General features: G+C 45.4%; 1 protein-coding gene across 5 annotated transcripts in view; it reads left to right on the top strand.

Moving 5' to 3' along the window:
• Positions 1 to 17828, top strand: part of ATXN7L1 (ataxin 7 like 1) — a 301084-nt gene that overhangs the window by 91914 nt on the left and 191342 nt on the right. The window contains exon 2 of one of the 5 annotated variants that reach the window (XM_033439164.2): positions 8144 to 8261. The exons of the other annotated variants lie outside the window; for them this stretch is intronic. The gene's annotated coding sequence lies outside the window, so the exon portion shown is untranslated. The remainder of the gene's footprint in view (positions 1 to 8143; positions 8262 to 17828) is intronic. 5 annotated transcript variants of the gene reach the window in all.

Below are 17828 nucleotides of genomic sequence, written 5' to 3'. Positions count from 1 at the left end.
ATTTGATATATGATAGATACATATCCATCTTCCTTCTGTCCATTCAATAAGCCATCTTATTTTTTTATGCATCTTAAAGTAAGTTGCAGACATCAGTACACGTTCCTGTCAGTACTTCGGCGTGCATACCATTAACTAGTGTTCAATATTTGTTTATAATTTTTTTCATTGGAGGGAAAATTTGCACACAGTGAAATATACAAACCTTAAGTGTACAATTATTGAATTTTGGCAAATGCATACTCAAATCCCTATCAAGATGTATAGAACATTACCAATTATGTTGGTTATTTTTTGTTGTTGTTAAACACACATACTTGTGTATGGATAAGTTTGTATCTATGCAGCAGGATTCTAGGGATGATTTTATTATCTTCATTAGGTTCTTTATTTTCCAGATGGCATACAATGCGCACATTTATTCATTCTTCTCTTCGACAGGTATTTATTGATCATGTAGTATGTGCCAGGCTATGCCTTAAATACAGGCGAGTCAGTGGCTCACAAAGCTGCAAAACTCCCAGCCTTATGGACCTTACAGGCTACTAGGGGACAGAGTCAGTAAACCAACGATAACGCAGCAAGGAGGTGGAGAGTGAATGATGGGCTGTGAGCGGCAGGGGATGATATTTGGTCAGAGAACTGAATGACGTGAGGAGAGAAACAGGTAAGAGTCTGGGGGAGAGGGATTAGCAGGTGCAAAGGTCCTGGGGCAGGGAAGGAGGGCAGCTACATGGCTGAAGGAAACTGAGTAAGACGGAGTGTAATAGGAGGTAAGGTCAGAGTGCGAGGCAGGAGCCCAGCCATGGAGGGCCTTGTAGGCTATGCAGGAGTTAAGATTTTATTCTAGTGTTAAGAGAAGCCTTTGGAGGGTTGTAATCAAGGGAATGACTTGATCTGACTTCAGTTTTTTAAAGCTCTGTCTGCTCTGTGGAGAATCAGCTCTAGTGGTGTCAAGGTGGAAGGGAAGCCAGCAGGGAGGCTTACCCTGGGGGTAGCGGTGAATGTGGTTGGCAGTGGGCACATCCAGGATACCTTGGAGCTGACCCGACCTCCTCAGTCATTAAAGGCAGGACTGAGGGGTGGAGAGAGAGATTCAGGATGATTCTTAGTTTCTTGGTCCAAGCAGCTGGGGTGCGTGATGGGGGCATAACTGAGACTGGTGAACCCATGGGAAGGAGAGAAGTCAGGAGTTCTGTTTTGGACACGCTGAGTGCAGGTTGCAAGCTTCACCTTTCAGACCCTTGAGAGTCAAGCAGGCAGGGGCTGGATGAGCGTGGGGTAGGGGTGGCCAGAACTGCTTCTGCGAGAGTCATCGGTGACCAGATGGTGCAGAACCATATGCAACCCCCTTCGGGGCAGATGGGTTTCAGAATTCAGCTCTATTCAGATTTTAGAAAGATAATCAATTAACGCTCCCATTGAGATCTGAGCCATCACCTGTAATCAAACACACAGGTATGTCTACAACAAGTTATAATGTTCACACTTCAGTAGATAAATAAAGACTAGAAACTGCCTCACGTCAGTTGGGATCTGGTGTCATCCTGAAATAAGTTTTGGTACCAAAGTTATGTAGAAACTTGGGTTTAGGGCTTTTGGATTTCAGAATTGCATAAAAGGTATTGTGGGCTAGTAATTACCGTTGTGAGTTTGGACACACACTTCCTTGGACAACCCAGGTGAATACAGGAGAGAGAGGTTGGATCAGAGGCTGGGGCTGTGCGGAAGGGGAAAAAGCCGGAGGGTATGGCCTCCTGATGTTTCCAGATGAAGTGATGGATCCTATCACATGCTGCTGAGGAGCAGAGAGAGATGAGAATTAACCAGTGGACTGGAGGCCATGGACGACTTCTATAGGAGAGTGAAGCAGTGGGAACGGATTTCTGTGTCGAGTGGGCTGAGAAGGAGTGCACGGACCCGTTATGTCCAACAGGACCAGAGGGTGCATTTTTTTAATCCTTCATGCATTCGTTCATTCATCACCAGATATTTATTGAGCACCTACTATGCCCCAGGCACAGCACTAAGGATACAATGGTGAACAAGACAGGCAAAGCCCTCGCCCCACGTAGGAGGGAGACAGACAATAAATAGGTAAACAAGGTAATCCCAGGTGGTAAAATCTTCTCTGATAGAAATCCAAAAGGGTAATGCCATGGGTAGGGTGGGTAGGAAAAACTACAGCTGACCCTTGTGCTGAGGCCTAAATGATTAGAAAAGTGAAATGGAAATGCAACCAGTGTGCTGAGGGTAGGAAAGTGGCCCCGTGCAGGGCGGCCTTTGTCCAGGACAGGAGGAGGATCCTTTCCTAGAGTCAGGTGGAGGGACTCGGGGAAGACCTTGACCAGGAGGTGAGACCTGCCTGCAGAGGGAATGGCTGGCTCCCTCCACAGGAAAAGGGGTCAGGAGCAGACTGGTCCTGGCCCAGGGATACCCACCCAGGAGGGGCACAGGGCCAGGCTGGGAAGCCAAGGAGAAAGCTGTGGATGCGCTGTTGGGCCCAGGCTGTGGGTTTCATCTTCTAGCACATGGGCCTTGAACCGAGGGTGACGTGATCACATGGAACTGCCAGAAGATGACCCTGACAGAGCATGTGCTAAATATGCTTGGAAGTTGGCCCTGGAGCCGGGGAACGAGTTAAGAGGTTACTGCACTCAATAACAAAACACCAACCCAATCCAAAAATGGGCAGGAGACCTAAATAGACATTTCTCCAAAGAAGATATACACATTGCCAACAAACACATGAAAGAATGCTCAACATCACTAATCATTAGAGAAATGCACATCAGAACTACCATGAGGTATCACCTCACACCGTCAAAATGGCCATCATCAGAAAATCTGCAAACAGTAAATGCTGGAGAGGGTGTGGAGAAAAGGGAACCCTCTCGCACTGTTGGTGGGAATGTAAATTGATACAGCCACTATGGAGAACAGTATGGAGGTTCCTTAAAAAACTAAAAGTAGAACTACCATACGACCCAGCAATCGCACTACTGGGCATATACCCTGAGAAAACCATAATTCAAAAAGAGTCATGTACCACAATGTTCACTGCAGCTCTATTTACAGTAGCCAGGACATGGAAGCAACCTAAGTGTCCATCATCGGATGAATGGATAAAGAAGATGTGGCACATATATACAATGGAATATTACTCAGCCATAAAAAGAAACGAAATTGAGATATTTGTAGTGAGGTAGATGGACCTAGAGTCTGTCATACAGAGTGAAGTAAGTCAGAAAGAGAAAAACAAATACCATATGCTAATACATACATATGGAATCTAAGAGAAAAAAAAAGGTCATGAAGGACCAAGGGGTAAGACGGGAATAAAGACAGACCTACTAGAGAATGGACTTGAGGATACGGGGAGGGGGAAGGGTAAGCTGTGACAAAGCGAGAGAGAGGCATGGACATACATACACTACCAAACGTAAAATAGATAGCTAGTGGGAAGCAGCCGCATAGCACAGGGAGATCAGCTCCGTGTTTTGTGACTACCTAGAGGGGTGGGATAGGGAGGGTGGGAGGGAGGGAGACGCAAGAGGAAAGAGATATGGGAACATATGTATATGTATAACTGATTCACTTTGTTATAAAGCAGAAACTAACACACCATTGTAAAGCAATTATACTCCAATAAAGATGTTAAAAAAAAAAAGAGGTTACTGCAGAGAAGAAAAAATCCAATTTAGTGTTGTCAGTAAAAATTCTTCCTTTGGTTAGCAAGTCTTTGGCCTAGCATCACAAATTTTTATTTTTATCAAAACCCAAACTGTACCATACGTTTTGCAAGAAAAATCAGCAATCTCCTCCCTTTCCTTGATTTCTACTCCCCAGATGCAAATACTTCCAGAATACTTTTCACTATTTTTTGTGATATTTTCTTCTATACTTTATATAACTGGCTTTCCCTGCCATTTCTAGATATTTTTAAGTTTAATATTATCTAATAACTTTCATGGAAGATATTCCATGGGCGTTATTATTTCTTTGATAGGTCCTCCACACAAGCACTTCTCCTCCATCCATCCTTCCAATATAGTTACATGGCAGTTGTTCACTAAATCAATATGGAGGCTTGTATCATTATGACCGTGTAAGTATTACAGCTGAGTCGCCTAGTGTACTGGTTTTTAAAAAATATATATTTATTTTATTTATTCATTTTTGGCTGCATTGGGTCTTCGTTGCTGTGTGTGGGCTTTCTCTAGTTGCGGCGAGCAGGGCCACTCTTCGTTGCGGTGCATGGGCTTCTCATTGTGGTGGCTTCTCTTGTTGCAGAGCACGGGCTCTAGGTGCGCGGGCTTCAGTAGTTGTGGCACGTGGGCTGCAGTAGTTGTGGCTCATGGGCTCTAGAGCGCAGGCTCAGTAGTTGTGGCGCACGGGCTTAGTTGCTCCGCGGCATGTGGGATCTTCCTGGACTGGGACTCGAACCCGTGTCCCCTGCATTGGTAGGTGGATTCTTTTTTTGTTTTTTAAAGAAGTTGTTGGGGGTAGGAGTTTATTAATTTATTTTTTATTTATTTTTGCTGTGTTGGGTCTTCGTTTCTGTGCGAGGGCTTTCTCTAGTTGTGGCAAGCGGGGGCCACTCTTCATCGCGGTGCGCGGGCCTCTCACTATCGCGGCCTCTCTTGTTGCGGAGCACAGGCTCCAGACACGCAGGCTCAGTAGTTGTGACTCATGGGCCTAGTTGCTCCGCGGCATGTGGGATCCTCCCAGACCAGGGCTCGAACCCGTGTCCCCTGCATTAGCAGGCAGATTCTCAACCACTGCACCACCAGGGAAGCCCTGGCAGGTGGATTCTTAACCACTGTACCACCAGAGAAACCTATCTAGTACAGAGAAGCCTGCCTAGTGTACTATTATTTCATGTCCTTTCTTAAACAACTCTTTGATTTCTACAGTCTTTAGCCAGAGGGAGGCAAAGCGTAACAGGTTATACAGACGTTGCAGCAAACTTCCTGTTTTTAGCCTGACCCTCACTCCTGTTTTCTAGGTAGCCTGTGCCTCCAATCCTGGACCTTCCTGGACCTTTAGGGTTCAAATTAGCCTGAATCCGCCTCCCACCCCATCCCACTCACTGGCTGAGGTTTACTAAGTCCTTTGCCATTTGTCCAACTGCTCTCCAGCAGCATCCAAAGTTTTGTTGGCATCTTGGGTCGACTCTTATCTCCTCTCTTATTTACATTGTTCTTATAGTTTATGCCTTTTAAAAATTAAATTTACTGTCATTTTAGTAGGGCTTCAGGAGAGTGTAGGGTTAAGCATGGTGACCCATCTGCCACATTTAACCAAATGTCTTCCAGGGCATTTTTCATACTTCCTGGCCCACAACCTTCTCTTTATGGATGTTGGCAGATGTTCCTTACGTAATGATTTTGTCCACCTGTTGCTCTCAGCTCAGCCCACAGAGTTGGAAATTGGGAATTTGGAATCGCCATTACCACAAGCAGTTGCTTTCTTGAAGGCATTCTAAATCCCTCATGATTTTCCCTGAGCTGTTTAGGAGACCTTCTGAATGGGCCCTGAGGTGCCTTCAGCCTTTCTTGCTGCAGTGGTGAGACTACATGGTATTCACATTTATTCAGTTACTTTGAAGCAGAATCCTTCCTGCTAACAAAGGTGGTGAAAGGGGCAGGGCATTGAGCAGGCAGGCTGGAACTTGACCATTAACCAACTGTGTGACAGTGCACAACTTACTCTCCCTCTCTGAGCCTCTACTCTGTCACCTCATCTATGATATGAGAAGGGTAGACTAGAGCACCTCATTTCTTATCCAAACCTTACTTAGAGCCCTCTGTAGAAAACACAGAAAGAAGAACTTTTCTGGTTGATGGAGGATGGACAGGTGGCCCTGGGGTGAACCCCGAGATACTTCTGAGGCACCCCAGGGCTCCTTGGGAACCTGGATTGGGAAGCACTGGACTTGAAAATGTCTCTAAAGTCTGAATAGGACAGCTCTGTGAACCTGGCCCTTTAAAATGTTCACCCTACAATAGTCGACGATAAAACACTCTTCGCAAATGGGATCACAGGTCACGCAGCCCACTCCAGTCTCCAGGGCCAGTGGACGTGTCGGGCATGGCACACACTGTCCTAATTCCCTTTCCCCGTGCGGAGGCGGGAATGTTGGTTCTCACTGCCTCTTAGAGAAGGGACGTGTTTGTTGATTTATGGGCTAAGAGCCCTGGGATGGGAATCCTCCCAACACAGGCTCTGTAAGAATACAGGAATTTATTTTCCCACATTGTTTGCTTTTGATTTACTGTTTTGATGCGGGGCTGCTTTATGACTCAGATGTTATCTTCTGTTGCCAAATCACACATTAGGTATGTATAACATTTCCCACGCAGTGACATCGTATCCTCTTCCACAGTCACCACCGGTCGCACCCCACACCCCATTCCCCCGCAGGGGCTGTGGGAGAGAAGAAGGTAAAACACTCTTCGAGTCACAACTCCAGGCATGCCTCAGGCGCGGGGCTGTGGTTTTCACAGGCATCATCTTTGTTGTCAATGATGTTATTTGCAGAATAGGACCATGTTCCCAAAACCAATCTTCAGCAAAAGCCTGATCCATGAAACTGATAAAATGGAACCCCGGCTTAAGTTGAGGGGTGGGATCAGGAGGGCTGAAGACCCCCTGGCTGTCCCTCCAGCCCCTCCTGCAGCTTTGCCAGAGGGTTCCCGGCTGTGGGGACAGACCTCGGTGTCGGTTCCGCCTCCGATACTTGGCATGACCGGGAACGGGTGACGTCACCTCTGGAGCCTTCTCTTCCTTGTCGGTAAAGTGGGGCTGCAGCCACCAGATTTGAGTGAGGCTCTTGGGGCAACCTCAGCCAGGACTCTTCTAATGACCTCCTCCTGGGAACCCGGGCACCAGAGCGGGTGTCTCAGCTCCCTCACAGCCTTCCCGTGGGGAAGGTTTCAGAAAAGCTGTCTCTTCCCCAACCTCAGGCAGCAGTTTGTAATAACTGGATGTTTTCTTTTTAATCCCTTCTTTCCAGAGAAGGTCCTTGTACGGTCATTGTAACATCAGTTGTTAAGTGCCTGTGATTTTGCCTGGAATGTAAACAACATTCTGTCTTTGGCCCGTTCTGAAAGGAAGTTTTAGTGTTTTCCCCTCTAGCAGAAATAGTCTTACTCTGGTAAGTGCATTTTGATCATTTGCACTGAAGTCTACAATTTTGGTGACCACTGAAGAGGGGGAAGCTGGCAGTGGTGTGGATTTCTCAGTGAGTGTGGATTTATGGGTTGTTGTTTTTTTATCTCTGTTCATTAAAATTATTAAATCATCACAAAATCCCACAAGTGCTTCTCTTCCCTCCTCCACATGGGTCCCTAGGAACTTTATCTCTATGGGGAAACGGCTGTTTTCACTTTGCTAGTCGAGGACTGAGCCTGTCAAAGATATTGATTGCCTTCTCCAAGTTGGAGATCGGAAGCTACATATTTGCTCATCTTTCCTTGTGAAAAAAGCAAATAAGACTGCTTATCTAGTAGTTAAATTCTCTTCTCATTTGCTCTGTCAAAGGCATTATCCCATGAAGACATAATTTGAAAAGTGTCTTCACAGAAAATAGCTCTCATCTCATAAGCTGCGCATATCCTTGCCAACAGAACCCTTGTGTTTCTCCTGTAGAAATCAGTGAAGTTCACAACGTGTTTCCTTCGGTGAGTGTTCTAGCTTCTAAACCCGGTGCTTTCCCTCCCACCAGCTACTTCCTCCCTTTGGGCTCCGCCTCTGATAAACTGTGAAGTGTGTGAGGTTGGCTTCAGCCTCCTCTTCCGTAAAATGGGAATAATAATGTTCCTCCCTCGAAAGGTTGTTGAATGGATAAAACGTGATGTTGTGTGTAAAGTGCTTAGCACAGTATTCGGCATATAGGATGTGCTTGATGAACAGCCCTTGTGGTTATTTCTCTTCATTATCTTCTCAAGTCTCACATTCAGATTCATTCGTCTCACTGACCATATTTACGTGATTACATCTGAGACTTTTCTGTATTCTCCTCCTCTGAACCTTTCCATGGAATTCAGAGCAAGCACAGTCCTCTCCAAGGTGCTCTGTGTGCTGAGTCTTTCTAGTTCACGGTCAGCTTATGTAACCGCCAGCCTTGGTCTTCTAACAGGTCAGTCTCCCTGTCGCCCAGGGATGGGCAGCATTGATGTCACCTGGCTCTCTTACATATCAGCAGGGCTTTGCTGGGATGTGGATCCAGGTTCCTTGACTGCTTGTATGGTGAAAATGTAATGCATGCCCTCCGCCAACCCCAATCCTAAACTGTAAGCCATGCACAGAGAAGCCATATGGCAGTGCACCTAAGAGCCTACGTTTGAAACCAGACTGCCTGGGGTCAGCTGCTGACTCCACCACCTACTGGCTGACCTTAGACGAGTTGCATAATTTTTTTGTGTGCCTCGGTCTCATCATCTATCAAATAGTGATAATAACACTGCCTTATTATGTGGGGTCTGCCTTTCTGGAACCCCAACACTCTGAAAACGGAAAGTTTTTTCCCAGAGTTTGAGGCACGCTCCTATGGCATCAAAACCTGACCAGAACGGACACGTGGCTATTTATTATACTCTTTATTTATCTAGATTAGTATGATTATTCCTATGTTTCACTGCAGAAATACTGCTAGTTTTGATTACAGAATGTAGCCCCAGACTCCGGCGGGATATTAACTAATATGTACCTGTTACCTTACTAAAATCTGATAAATTCTGATTTGGGAAGCCCAGTGAGCCAAGAGTTTGGGATAAGATATTGTGGGTCTACCGTAGCTACCTTGTAAGGTTGTCGGAAAAATTAAACGGGGGATTTTGCGTGACACTCTTAGAATGGTCACTGGATTAGAAGTACTCAAACATTAGCTATTATCAAAGACATGAAAAAGCACTATGTCCTTAAGTATGAATGGTTTATTTTACCTCAGTAAAAATGTTTATTTTTTTAATGAATGGTTCAGTGTTTAATGAATGACATAAAAATGAACTTTACTGCCTGGACATGAAGAAAGTACACTGTTTATTTTGGAAAGAGATTCAGAATCCAACAAGAGAAGTCAGTTTAAACAAATATGGCTGCCACTCTGACTACCGGATTTTTCTCTGTACTCTTTTTTTTTTTTTTTTTTGCGGTACGCGGGCCTCTCACTGCTGTGGCCTCTCCCTTTGCGGAGCACAGGCTCCGGATGCGCAGGCTCAGCGGCCATGGCTCACGGGCCCAGCCGCTCCGTGGCACGTGGGATCTTCCTGGACCGGGGCACGAACCCGTGTCCCCTGCGTCGGCAGGCGGACTCTCAACCACTGCGCCACCAGGGAAGCCCTTCTCTGTACTCTTGATCACCAGGGCTTACTTGTGCTAGCAGAGAGAGCGTCCTTGACCTTTCCTCTTCAACCTCTCCTTCTGTTCTGGGTGCATTAGACATGGGTTGGAATGAACGTCCAGGGCGGCCTCACTCTGAGCTGCTGTGTTTCCGGGATACCCTTAGATCAGGTGGTCCCTTTTTTAAACCTTTGCCCTCCATGTCACACTCTCTCATTTCTTACTTTGGGAACTCATCCTACTTCTCTATCTCCAAAGGCAAAGCATTTTTAAATCTCTCGGTAAAATACTACAACTTCTATCTTTCTCATCTCTTTCATCTCCAGTCGCATGCTTTTGCCAAAATCATTGACCCTTAAGACTTCTCTGCTCATATAAGTCCCTTGGGCAGGTTCTATTCCTTCACTCCCCTACATCTAACTTAGACCTTGTTTGGTCTAACCCTTCTTGTCCGTTTGACTATTGTGGCTTTCTTTTTTCCTAGTGGTCAGGTTGTGTTCTCTTCTTTGACCAGCCTGTGTTTTCTTCCAAGTCGTACTCCTCTGCAAAATAGCCGCAGCTTACATTCCTCTGTTTCTCCTTAAGCCCCAAGCCTCTTTTATTGCAAGTTCTTCCCGAATGCTTCCACTGTGGGTGTATTTTTTTTTTCTTTTAATGTAATAAAATGCTGTTTTCTTAACACGAGTGCTAAATAATATTAGTTGCGGTCCAGGAATGCAAGCTTGGATGACACCACCACCATTTGGAGAAAACCTAAATTTGTACACGAGGATTATGCAGTCATCGAAATGTAGAGTTGGGAAGGACCCCAACTTCTTGTTTTATGGGAATCAGTCAAGGCCAGGAGCTCAACAAGTGTTGTGCTCAACATTACACAGTTAGCTGGTGACAGACCTCAAGCCAGAACCCAGGTCTCCAGGCTGGTGTTCTTACTAAATGTTTTAATGTGCTTTTTTCTTTTCTAAGTAATACATGCACAGTTTCAACCCCAAATAACACTAAAAAACTTAATCCAAGAGCACTCCCTTGCCCCATCTCTATCCACTCCTCCTGTCCCCCTGGAAGAAACCACTCTTCACTCTTTTTAGCTGTTTCTTCTGGTTTATATCTCTGTGAAACACGTCGTGTGAGTACTTCTTCATTGATCAGTTTTAGGTATTTCAGAGATTTTCTGTGAACCTTCAATTACAGAACAGGGGTCTTGGCCCTCGCACCCCTCCACTCCACTTTCCTTTCCCCATCCCTTCCACGCAGCTGTGTCACAGCTCCCAGTTAAGTGTCTGTGGTTACATTAAGCTTATGTAAGTATCTAGTATCTAAATCTATTTAGTTCCTTAGTCACATAACAAGTTCAGAAAATGAGGGGCATCATATGAGCTAAGTTTATTTGGTGTCTCGGTTTCAGATGTAAGTAGTGGGAGTTCAGATAGTGAGGAACAGATCCCCCCCCAAAATATCCAAATGTATTTACTTCCAGAGGATGAAGAGTAAGCGTGTGGAGAGTGACGGTCATCTGTGTTGTTCATTGCAGAGCCCAGTACTTACCTCCCTGTGTCTTTAAAATATGTGTATCAGCTACATCGTTGTTTATCAGTTTTAGAAACTGGTGTTTACACTTCCTGTCGTCGATAAGTTTTTGCCTGTCCTTATGATTGCTTCATGGTTTTTACTTGCATTGTTTTCTATATATGTATCCTTAATTTTGACCATGAGGTTGGACCTGTCCCATCAGTATTGTTTTCCCAACTGGCCAGACATCAGATGATCCATCAGTTCCCCTGTATTTTCTGGAGCCCCGTTAGACACCCAGCCTGCTGTGCACTCCTGGGGCCTCCCTTCCCCATCGTCCTGGCAAGTCCAGTAGCTGCTGGCCTGGTCCCCCTACTTGATTTACTCCCTGTTTGCTAGAATCCCCCCTTCCAAGTGGATTCTATATGGAAGGTAAGTTTTTTGAGGCCTTGAAATATTGAAATGTCTTTAATCTGCCCTTGCACTTGATTAAAAATTGGTGGCTATAAAATATTCAAAGTTGGAAATAATCGTCAGTCAAAAGTTTAAGGCCATTTTTGTATTGTCTTCTAGTTCTCATGTCACTCTTAATAGTAGGTACCAGTCCTTCGTGTGTGGCCTGTTTTATTCCCTGAAGGTTTTTAGGATCCTCTCTTTGTCGCTTGGTTTGAAATTTCTTGATGATGTGCTGTGGAGGTCTTCTTTTATCCCTTGAGCGGGCGCTGCCCAGGTGGGCCCTTTTAATTTGGAAATGCGTGTTCCTCAGTTCTGGAAGTGTTCTCGTATTGTCTTTTGATCATTTCCTCCTCCCCATTTACTCTGTTCTCTTGTTCTGGAATTTCTATTTGTCAGATATTGGATCTTATTGGTTCAAAGACTATCAGTTGTTACCTTGTATTTGCCTTTTGTTTGCTCTGTGGGAGAGTTACTGTCTTTATCTTGCAAACCTTCCATTGAAATTTTTATCTCACCTATCGTAATTTTAATTTCCAAGAGTTCTTGATTGTTCCCCCACCGTTGCATCCTGGTTTTGGTTTTTCTCTGAGGATGTTATTTAATGAGAGCTTTTCTGAAGTTTTCTTCTACGCCTTGTGTGGCCCGCACGTTCCTCTGTTCTTGGCAGGTGTCACAGTCTCTTTCCTGTTGGTGGCTTTCTTCAAAAGCGTGCTGATCCTCGGTCATTTGTATTTAAGAGCACAGAGGCTCACGTTCTGGGTGTGTCAGTGGCGGTTTTGACTGGTGGCCTGCTGTGTAGGGGGAGTGCGTTTGCAAACTCACTGTTTCTTTGGAGGATTTTCAGTTCTCAATGTGTGGAGACCTTTTCTTGAAGCCCATTCTGTTTTTCTCAGAGGTGAATCCTGCCCTTTCCTGCCGGGAGAGTGCTCTGAGAGCAGATGGGGATGGGGACCGAGGGCCACCTTTTAGTGTGGCCATTTTCCATCCCTCTGTTTTTAGCCCGCCCATTATCCTGTCCCTTCACCAAGCCTCCTGTCCGCTGGTCTGGAGCCTCTTCCAATCCACTTCCCTAGAAAATACACCCTCAGACTTTCAGATAGCCCGCATCAAATCGCTCCACGATCGGAGGTGTACAGTCTCCAGCTCCCACGCCTACTGAGGGATATGACCCAGCCAGATCCGCTTACTTTGCATCCATCTCCCTTTCTGTGGACATTTAGGTCACCGTTTCCTCCACTCTGCCCAGTCAGTGGTCACTCTTCTTTTGTCTTCCAAAAACATTACTTATTTGTTGATATCTCCCACCTCCACTCTCTCGCGTTCATCTTTTTCTCTTCACTTTGCTGTCATGTTAGGGGTGTCTTGGTTGAGAGAAGAGAGCAAGGGGTAGTCTATCCACCTGTCCTTCAATCAGCAAAGAGCGATCACGTCCCAATGGGTTCTGGGCACTGCTAGGGATAGAGCAGTGAGCAAACGATACAATTCCTTCTTTCTTAAACTTCCAATGTTGTGTTTACTGGAAATGCCATGCTCTTAATGGCACCAAATGGCAATTGTAGTGACGTAAACTTTAAGAAGCTTGGGCTTGTTATGATTCAAGAACCAGTGTGCAACCACCTGGGTTCCCCTGTGCTTTGGGGTTTTGTAATTGGTCACAAATGATGCTGGAGACTTGGGGTGCTTCTGCTGGACGAGCCTGGAACCGCCATGTTTGCATATCATGGGAATCCTTTCACGATGAAAGGTGATTCATATCAGCCTTAGACTTTGGAGGAGATAGAAAACACTTTCTGTGACTCTTTATAAAATCAAGGTTATCGCTTCACCAGGCTGTGGTGCAATCTGAAGAACACACAGCATTAAAGTTTCCTGACCAAGAGTCACTAATAATAGTAAAAGGAAGAGAAAGGAGCAGAATGGTCTGTTAATTTCCAGTATTAGTAAGACTCTTCCTCAAGCTATTTCAATCCTGCACTCTTATCAGTTAAAATTTTTGGAGCTGGGACCCCAACATATGTGTATTTAATTATAAATTATATGCATATACTATTCTATAATTATAATTCATAATATATTGGGAGCATTACAAGACAAACATTTTTAAAGTTAAAAGGGTGAGCTAAAAATAACTAGAATTGCTGTGAACCTAAAACTGCACTTTAAAAATCAAGTATGAATTTTAGAAAGAAGAAGAAAAACTAATAATTAGAATTAGAACTTTCCCCTCCCTGGTGGATCACACTGGGCACCTGACACTCCCTTAGAAGCAACCTGCCGGGAGGGTGGCGACGAGGACTTGGTAATCCATCCACCATTACTTAGCCGCAGGATACTGGGCAAGCCACTTGATTCTGGGCCTCAGTTTCCTCCTCTGAGAAGTGGTAATAAAAATACTGTACTGCAGGTTCCCAGTCTTCTTCATAGGGTGGCTGGGCAAGTGATGGGCTGACATATCTGAGGATATTTTATAAACTGTAGAGCACTCAGGGCTTCCCTGGTGGCGCAGTGGTTGAGAGTCCGCCTGCCGATGCGGGGGACGCGGGTTCGTGCCCTGGTCCGCGAGGATCCCACATGCCGCGGAGCGGCTAGGCCCGTGAGCCATGGCCTCTGAGCCTGCGCGTCCGGAGCCTGTGCTCCGCAACGGGAGAGGCCACAGCAGTACCGCAAACAAAACAAAACAAAACAAACTGTAGAGCGCTCAACATGCAAACCTAGCTGTGTGACCAGTTGGTCGCCTCATTACCCCCTGAGCACCACCCTCTGCTGCCCCAGCCAACTGTGCTTTTTTACCATCCAGATACCCTTCCTGCCCGTCATAAGCAGTAATGGGGCAAGTGAAGCCGTGAAAGTCTCCTACTCTTCCTTAAAGAGACAAACAAAAACGAAAAGCAACACCAAGCCCAAATCCTACACTAATGAGTCGACAGCATCCTCTCCAGTCACAAAAAAGCACATTTTTCCAGCGGCTCCAACGGTGTAGTTCTCTGCTTTCTGTAGACAGTATAGATATGGGAAAAGTAAATCTCTCGAGAAGCATCAGCGTGTCCGTGAGACTTGAATTTCAGTGTGTCCAGCTCAAGTGGAGACAGAAGGGCTCCGTGGCCTCAGCCAGACGACTGTGCAAACTGCCTGGCAGCAGGTCTCCGGGGCACAGGAAGGTGTCTGGGGCTTACACATGTGGGGTACGTGCAGTGCCGCAGTGTAGCAAAACTGCATCTGTGGCATCAGGCAAAGCAGAGGATTAGTCATGCAAGGGGAAAATGAAATGTTCTGAGTACCAGTTCATACAAGCCCTGTGAGAGCCGTGGCAGTGAGCACCGTTAACCGCACGGAGCCCCGACTTCCTCTCTGCCAGCCTACACATGCGTGATCCCACACAGGCCTCACCGTGTCCATTTCCATTCTGCAGATACGGAAACTGAAGGTGCAAGAGATTAAATAACTTGCCTGTAGTCATGGTGGAGCCACAGTTCAAACCCAGGTCCCTCTGTCTCCAGAGCCCATGGATGCTCCTAACCACTCTACTCTTAACCCCGTTGAGATGAGTTGTATATTTTCATCTCTGAGGATCACTCGCCTCTCTCAGATATCCATATAACCCGTCTTTTATGGAGTTATAAGAGGACCAAAACCGAAAAGAGCCTAGAGATCTTCCAGTCTAGCAGCTTCCTTGGGGCCAAGCTGGGATAGAGCCCCAGGCTCCCACTGCCCAGCACGGAATCTTAAAACAGCAACAGGTGATGTGTTGGCGGATTACAGCCGAGTCTTCCCAGGACATGGAGGGAAATTTGCAATTAAAAAAAAAAAAGAAAAGAAAAGAAAGAAAGAAGGGACTTCCCTGCTGGTTCAGTGGTTAAGAATCCGCCTGCCAATGCAGGGGACACAGGTTCGAGACCTGGTCCGGGAAGATCCCACATGCCATGGAGCAGCTAAGCCTGTGCTCCACAACTACTGAGCTTGTGTTCTAGAGCCTGTGAGCCACAACTACTGAGCTCTCGTGCCACAACTGCTGAAGCCTGTTGCTGAAGCTCCGCAACAAGAGAAGCCACCGCAATGAGAAGCCCGCGCACCGCAACAAAGAGTAGCCCCTGCTCGCCACAACTAGAAAGCCCGCGCGCAGCAACCAATGCAGCCAAAAATAAATAAATAAAATAAATAAATTTATTTTAAAAGAATCGAAACAAACAAACAAACCGTCCTTGCACTCTGAAGCTGGAACGCAAGTAGGAAAGTGTTAGTCTTTCGCATCCATAGCCCAGCAGAAGGCAGCTGCACGTCTGCGCCTTAGCGTGCTGAGAACCATGGCTGTTGTCCATCTAAACAGGGGCCCACTTTCACCAAGGGGCCAAGTGAGCCTAGCCATTCCCATTGCAACACCAGCGCCTTCCCCTACTGCCCAGGGTGCTCCCTTACCATATACCCCTCCCCTCGTATTCTCACTTTCTTCTTTCCAAGAAGCTTTGCTCCCCAGAAGGACACTAAGCTATCAGTTATCTGTACCCCAATATGAATTGTAGGCCAGTATATCACTTGCTGGTACATTTGGACCAGGAAGTAATATATTTTCTTGAATATTAGTTTGAAAGGCTTTGCTTCTATTTCTGTGACCTACAGGCATCAGTATCAGATGGGATAGAGGACATTTGAATGGGACACAACTATTTTTTTTTAATTCCAAAAACAAGTTAATGTTTTTAGTTTTCTCTGATTTTAAACTATACTTATTGTGAAATATCCACCACAGATGCAGAAAACTGCATAAAACACATGTACAAACTTATATGAGGCCAATGCTCTTGTCACTACCACCTGTGTTGAGAGAGAACTTTTGTAGTCACTTAAATGCATCCGTGTGCTGCCTCACCTTTTCCCTCCCACCCCACCAGGAGTAACCTCAATCCTGAAGTTTAAAAACCAAGTTAAATTTAATGTGAAAGGTTAGCTACCCATGTGTTTAGCAACAAGGGATTATTACAGGCATAGTCTTCCAGCGGCAATATTTTGAGGTGCTCCTGGGCTCCAGTACCCCAGTTTTCTGGTAAAGCATTTCCCCTTGGGTACAGTACGAGTCATTTTATGCAGCTTTATCCTAATGCATGCTGGCCTTGATGCACGCTGCAGACTTATCCAACAGCACCCAACATTTTGGAGAGGCTCCTTTCCGGAATTATCTGGAAGTTGGTAAGACAGTTGGATGGTTCCTTTGTTTTGAACTAAAGCTGCGTTGTGCAGCCTTGAATTTGGGCCATTCCAGAGTCAAACTAACCCTGAAAGACAAGTTTTTCTCCACCTTGAACATTCTAAGACTGCTTGCTGATTCTAAAGCTATTCCAAAAGACAAGGGTTTTAGCCCAGGCAGCTTGTGAGATTTCGGGTCTGGCGTCTGTCCCTCACCCAGGTTGCTTTTGGAATGTGTGTGAAAGCATCAGTCATTTTCTCACAGTTTCACCTGAGATACCAAGCGTTCATTCTATTTTGTGTTATTTAAACTTTTTATTCGGAAATTATGTCAAATTTACAGAAAAATTTCAAGAACCATGGTACAAAGAACACCCTACAGCTTTTATACAGATCCAACTATTGTTCACATTTTGCCTTATTTGCTATATTTTTTTCTTTTAGGATGGATAGATACAAACACATATATACATGGATGACAGAAATATACAGATACATATTTATATATGTATAGTCACAGGTAATAGTCACAGGTAATATTTTTCTGAACCATTCGAAGGCAAGTTAATTTTTCATAGTACTTGACCAACTACTGTAATGCGTCTAAGAAGAGGACTGTTCTGTTATGTAACCTCAGTGCAGTTACCAACTTCAGCACATTTAGCATCCACGCATTTAATGTAATCAGAAGAAACCACCGAACAACAGTGGTTTCTTCTGTGTGCTGGGCAAGAGGCTTCCATTCTCATGTGGTGTGCGAACAGCAATCTTCATGTCTAGTTGTTTCAATCGTATCAAAATTGCCTTCTCCTGTATCAACAACAGGTAGAAGGTGCATACTGACATTTCTGTTTTCAATCCAATGTTTGTTTACTTTCTGCCTTCATTAGGGTCTCTAGATACATCAGAGAAATAGTAAAATTAACATCCCACTCCCAGGTCTTGGAAATGAAAGAGTAAACACCAAAATTTAACACTTTCCCAGTTGGGTGGGGAAACATTGCCTTTCTCTGTCTATAATCCTTAAGGAAGACAGGCTCTCAGTTAAATGAAACGTCATTTGCACCCTCTTCGCCTGGCTTTCCCTTGCTGGTTGACTTTCACCATGAACTCTGGCAGCTGGGGTAAAAGTGGCCCATGCCTGTTCTCCCTTGATTGTTTTCTAAACTCAGAGATCACTGTTGTGACACCTGTCATCAGCTGCATCTTACACAGCTACCCACCCTGCGGGTTTCCTAGAGTTCTTGGCTTCTCCTGCCTAAGAAGCAGACATTCCAAAACATTCCTGAAGTTCTGGCTCACAGCTGGAGGCAAGTCTCAGCCGACTTGTTTCCCATTCG

Source organism: Orcinus orca, chromosome 9 (assembly GCF_937001465.1).
Source record: "Orcinus orca chromosome 9, mOrcOrc1.1, whole genome shotgun sequence".
Taxonomy (NCBI): domain Eukaryota; kingdom Metazoa; phylum Chordata; class Mammalia; order Artiodactyla; family Delphinidae; genus Orcinus; species Orcinus orca.
Note: the sequence above shows the minus strand (reverse complement) of the source record. Positions and strands in the feature narration are given on the sequence as shown.